Genomic DNA, 6294 nt, shown 5'->3' with positions numbered 1-6294 from the left:
TTGATGTGGGAAACACGGTTATCCTTGCCCTACTTGTGATATAGTGTTAGGTAAGTCTCTTGTCCTGTGACCCAAGTTTCCTCATCTGGGGAAAAAAAAATGAGGTGGAAGGCATTTGCAGGGTCTCTGCTTTTAAAGGAAACTTTGAGCAGTGCAGGAGATCTCCCTGGGCACTCACTCAATACTGTTTTCCAACCAAAGGCAGGGGCTGATGGCCCTTTAGTGTTTCAGTATGTTTCCCTGCCCCTTGGCTCACTCTAATTCCTTTGCACTGCCCAGCAGAGAAGGGTCTAGATAACGTTTGCCTGAGTTGCAGCTGACTCTCCTGTCTATGTCCTACTCCTGCAGGGAATCTTCTGTCCAGGGAAGGAGCTGGTGTAAGGGACAGATCCAGCAGAGTGCACACAGGTGGGTAAGCACTGAAGAAAGATGGTGGGAACCCACCTGGAAGCACAGCACCCAGCAGAGTATAGGTGAGAACAGTTGCCCCACTGGTCCTGGCAGCTGTTGCAGCAGTGGGGGTTACCCCTTCTTAAGCACCAGCTTCATGGTATTTAAACTCTAGTCCCTGAGGTAAGGTCCTCTCCCATCCACCTCCCTGTGGGATGGGCTTCTGCAGGTGATGGGGCTGTGTCTTGCTTCAGTGGCCTCACAGCACCATCAGCCCAGCTGAGGCTTCTACCTGTGGGAGTTGCTAAAGGAGTAGCAGATGTGCTTAAACACAGTGGGCTGGAGCCCTTGATTGGGGGATAGTAGTATCTTCAACATTTTAGAGCACAAGTCTTAGAAGGAGCAGCTGAGGGAACTGGGGTTGTTTAGCTGGGAGAAAAACAGGCTGAGGGGAGACCTTATAACTCTTTACAGCTACCTGAAAGGAGGTTGTAGTGGGGTGGGTGTTTGAATCTTCTCCCAAGCAACAAGTGATAAGATGAGAGGAAATGGCCTCCAGTTGCACCAGGGTAGGTTTAAATTCGATATTTGGAGAAATTTCTTCACTGAAAGGGTTGTCAACACTGGAACAGGCTGCCCAGGGAAATAGTTGAGTCACCATCCCTGGAGGTATTTAAAAGACATAGATGTGGCACTTAGGGGCATGGTTTAGTGGTGGACTTGGCAGTGTTAGGTTAATGGTTGGACTTGATCTTAATCTTTTCCAACCTAGATGATTCTGTTCTATTCTAACTAGACCAGGTTGCTCGGAGCCCCATTCAACCTGGCCTTGAATGCTTCCAGGGAGGGGGCATCCACAACTTTTCTGGCCAACCTATTCCAGAGCCTCACCACCCTCACAGTGAAGAACTTCTTCCTTATACCTAGTCTAAGTCTACCCTCTTTTTACTACATATCCTACAGGCCCTACTAAAAAGTTTGCCCCCATCTTTCCTATAAGCCCCTTTCAGCACTGGAAGGCTGCTGTAAGGTCTCCCCGGAGCCTTCTCTTCTCCAGGCTGAATAATCCCAACTCTCTCAGCCTGCCCTCATAGGAGAGGTATTGTATCCATCTAACAATTTTTGTGGCCCTCCTCTGGACCTGCTCAAGCAGGTCTGTGTCTCTTCAGTGCTGAGGACTCCAGCACTGCAGGTGGGGTCTCAGAAGAGCAGAGTAGAGGGGCAGAATCACCACCCTTGACCTTTTGGCCACGCTTCTTTTGATGCAGTCCAGGACAAAGTTGGCCTTCTAGATGGCGGGTGCACATTGCTGGCTCCTGTCTAGCTTTTCATCCCCTATCCTTGTCCTTCTTCCAAGCCCTACGTGAAAGGCCAGGGTGGCTCTGGCTTCGGCCTTAACCACCCGTTCGGTAGCTGAGGCAAGAACTAGCCAGGGCCAGCAATCCCTCGTGGGCCTGCCTGTCCTCAGACTGAAAACCCCACTTCCAGGCCCCAAGGACCTCGGCAGCCTACAATGGACTCCTCCTGGTGCCCCTGTGCAGCAGCCTGGAGGACCCCAATCCCTCTCCTCCAAGCTGCCTGTCTCTGCTACTGCCAGGTGCAGGGACTTAGAGGGAGCTGAGCAGCTGGAAGCTGATGGAAACTCCCCGACCCTCCTGAGACACTGCGGACACTGTCCTGCGGAGGGGAGCCCAGGCCTGACTTGAGCCCAGGGCCGACAAGGGGAGCTGGGGGCCAGGCCCAGTGCCCAAGGGGCAGCCTTTCTGGCAGGCAAAAGGGCCTCCTGGGCCACCGTCCGAGCCACAGCAACGTCTGTTAGTGACCAGTTTTCTGTTACAGAAGCAGGCAGACCTGCAGCTGGCCCGCAGCTCGCTGAGCAGCTTTCTTGCCCTCTGTGCCAAATCATTCTTTAGTTACTAGTTACCAGTGCTGAGCTGTTAGAACTGCAATGTCGCCTTCACTGCTACCTGTTTGAGGTGTCTCCTTGCGGGACTGAAGGCCTCCTGTCCCCAGGAGATGCTGCATGGGAGACGGTCAAAGGCCCAGCCTGTGGCACGGTGGGTTAGTGAGTTCCCATTCAAGAAGGGGGTTGCTCCCACAACTCCCCTTTTGGTGATCCCTGGTATGGGCTGCTTGAACCAGCACAAGTGCACTATTTGGGGCTGACAGTGTACTTGACTCCTGCCTGCGGACAGAAGCGGCCCAAACAACATGTGGCAGAGCTTTCCCCAGGGGGAGACACCACTGTCCGTCCCAGGCGCAGTGACAGCAAGTGCAGAGCTTCTGGGGGAGCTCAGTCTGAGGAGAAAGGGCCCTGGAGAAAGGGTCTCAAGGCAAAGACCAAGATTGTCCTTCACACCATGTGAAAACCAGGCTTCCTAGAACTGGACCTGTCCCTCCTCTAGCCCGGCAGCAACGCTCGCTAAACGAGACGAGTAGAGATGCCCTCGTTAAGATTCCCTGTACAGTTGGGTGTTAGCGTGACAGAGGCTGTGGGAGGGAAGAAGACGAGCCACATTTCTGCAGGGAAAATGCCCAGAGGCACTATGGCCTGGCTTGAATGAAGGCAGGCACCAGCAAGCGCTTGGCAGTAAACCCTTTATTGCAAGCACAGGGGTGTAAAGTTGGTGTTTGCTGCCTGGTGGAGCTGCCCAGGGCGTCTGCACCTCTCTTGCCGCACACCTCCTTGGGACGTCGTCCACCAGCCTCCCAACAAACGCCCTCGTTTCTTACACGGGCTGCTGGGGCTCGCCATAGACCGGCTTTAGGCGCGCTGCTCTGCGCTGTGCTCCTGTCTGGGCAGGGGTCTTTGGACCCGCCGGAGGCCTGGGCTGACAGGAGACCTGTGGGGGCTTCGGACCTGCCGGAGGCACATGGTGTCAGGAGACCTGTGGGGGCTTCGGACCTGCTGGAGGGACAGGCTGTCGGGAGACCTGTGGGGGTTTTGGACCTGCCGGAGGGACAGGCTGTCGGGAGACCTGTGGGGGTTTTGGACCTGCCGGAGGGACAGGCTGTCGAGAAATCCGTTGGGGCTTCGGAGCTGCCGGACGGACAAGGTGTCGAGAAATCCGTGGGGGCTTCGGACCTGCCGGACGGACAAGGTGTCGAGAAATCCGTGGGGGCTTCGGACCTGCCGGACGGACAGGCTGTCGAGAAATCCGTGGGGGCTTCGGACCTGCCGGAGGGACAGGCTGTTGTGAAAACTGTGGACCCGTGTCAGGAAGGGCGTCCTCAGCGGGACAGCTCTCCTTTCCCTCTCGCCGTGTTGGCAGTTTTTCGACACCCCTTCCAAAGTGCAGATCAGGGGTCAGTGCAAGCCCACATCGACAGATCTTCTGTAACAAAGAGTCAATGAACTGTCTTGCCGTGCTCTGTATAGCCGTAGTGTTGGCCAAGCTTATTGGCTTGGGTTCCATTTGTCTCTCTAGGCTCTTCACTGGACCAAGGTCCTCAGAGACAACGGTTCTGGCACATGCAGTCTGTTCTGCACAGTGCAGCTGAGCGCTGGAGGAGGCAGTTTGGATGCTCTTCCTGGCAATCTTGTGCCTCGGTCGCGAGCCATCAGCAGCGGTTACATCTGGCAGCGGTTGTAACACAGGCAACTTTGCTCCCTGGCTTGCTTGGAGGCTCTGCTCTTCAGATGCTGTGCAGAATCCTTGTCCATCGTCCACGCCCTGCCGTGTTAAAGGCATCGGGGAGGGCTGCAGGTGTCTGTTAGAGACATGTTGTCTCCCAGGCAGCTCCAGGATTTCAGAATATTGGCATACGGACTGTTCCCGAGCAGCCTTCCCCCTCTCCAACACTTTCTGTGACGCAGTCTCAGCCACCCCTTCAAGCTTCTGGGCCTCTCTTGGAGTTTGTTGTTCAAACGCAGCTTTGAAGCCAGCGTCTGCAGCGACGCCCGCCTTCCTCTTGGGGCCAGCATCACTGCGGACCCTCCTGGGCAGCGTGGCACCTTCCTGTCCCAACTGAGGCTGGGAGTTGGTTTGGCCCTTGTCCAAAGCTGCTTTCACTCTTCTGCATCGCCCTGATTTCCGGTACATCTTCCTGCTCTTGGGTGGAGCTGGGCGAGATGGTTTTCGAGGCTGCAGCAGCCACTCTACCAGGCAAGAAACGTCGCTGTCTCTGGGCAGTTGGAGGGCATCTTGTAATTTGGCCAGGCTTTGCCGAAGCTCTTCCTGAAAGGAGACCCCAGGCTGAGGCTCGCTGTTGCTGGACAAGCGCTCAGGCCCCTGCGTGCTGCGGCTTCTCGCGGGCCCAGCCCAGCGCTCTGCTTCAGCCGCGCGAGGAGGGCAGAAGAGAAGGGCTTCCCTCGGGACTGCACGTGCTTGCGCAGCACCTTCCAGCCCGAGCCCACCCCAGCACCCTGGGCTAGCTCAGCTCCGAGCCGGCTGGTCCTTTCCCCGCCGCAACGGCCGGCCCACCAGCACAGCCCTCACCTTCCCTGCGCTGGCGCGCTCCCGAGATGAAGCAACTGAAGCCCCGGCCCTCGGCACCGTGTCGCTGACTGATGGGCGCGAACGCTCCACTTTGCCTACCTCTTGTCGCCTGTGCATTTGCTCTGCCATCAGCTTGTGCATGGTCAGATACTGCCTGTACTCATTGAACTCCTTCAGAGTGCAAACCACCTACGGAGAGAGGAGGGGAGAGATCACCCAAGCACTGTCAAGCCAGCTGCACTGACTGCCGACCCTGAAGCAGCCCAAACCCAGCGGGAGGGGAGCTGCCCCTCCGCACAGCCTCCCTCCGCTCTCAGGGAACCCCTCCTGGAGGGGGCCGTTTTTATCAGCCTGGTGACCTCTAAACCTACTTTGCCATCGCCGGTGACGTAACCCCTTCTCTTCAGCCTCCGGATGTTGTCTTTGCGATTGTGGTACGTCCGCAGATGTGGGTCATGCAGGCTGTTGTACTCCGTGCACAGGCGGCGAGAGTAGGGATCTCCCAGGTCAAAATAGCACGAGGGCAGCTGAAGCTGCAAGAGAGACGTTGCAGAGCGTGGACGGGGCAGGAGAGAGCAGCTGGGGCGAACGCACTGCCGAGCTCCTCACGCACACAGGGGCGAATTTCCAAACCTCTCAGGGATAGACTAGTTCCTGGCATGCTTCCCACACAGAGGAAAGTGCTCTCTACTTCAGAGACTCCCCAACGGAGAAGAAAGCCTGTGCCTCCATCCTCCTTCGGGTGGCTATCTACTGTGGCTGTAGGAATACAAGGAGCTGCCTACAGCAGGGGCGAGATGGTTGCGCCTAGTGCTGCACCTGGAAGGAGCTAAGGTGAAATGTTGCCTACAGCCATGTCTTTATGCTCTGGCAATTCACTCTGATTACAAAATGGGGTTGGGATTGCGCTTCCCGGAGGTGCCAGGCTGTCCTTGCGGAAAGGTAAAGGTCATCTGAAGATCGGACACCAACACACTTCTCCACCCAGTGCTGGCCAGCCTGGAGCACTGCTATGGGCAAGTCCTTTCTCTCGGCTCCATGAAGCCTGGAGCTTCCCTCGACCACCCAACCCCGTCCGATTGAAGGGCTGCAGCTTGCGCTGTAGAGCACGTGGCCACAAGGACTTCTCAGGATGACGGGGACCCCGTCACAGGAGAGAGCTTTTCTACCCCTTTCTACTTCCCTTACCTTTTCCCCCAGCTTTGCCCTTGTGTAGACAGGCTTGGAGCCAGGATGCACAGGGATCTTGACCCCGAGTGGGAGGTCCAGCAGCTGAGGGTCCATGATCCCAGTAGCTCCTTCTCCCAGGTGCTGTCTTCTGTGCCCGAGCTAGGAAGACAAGAGACACTCAGGCACAAGCTCAAGAAGCCTCCTGCACAGCAGGGGCAAGAAAGGCACGTCCCCAGGACGCCCAGCAGCACCCCCGTGCCCCAGGCTCCCTTCCCGGCTGAGCCTTCTCCATTGG

Source organism: Leptosomus discolor, chromosome 17, assembly GCF_034619465.1.
Source record: "Leptosomus discolor isolate bLepDis1 chromosome 17, bLepDis1.hap2, whole genome shotgun sequence".
Lineage (NCBI taxonomy): Eukaryota > Metazoa > Chordata > Aves > Leptosomiformes > Leptosomidae > Leptosomus > Leptosomus discolor.
Note: the sequence above shows the minus strand (reverse complement) of the source record.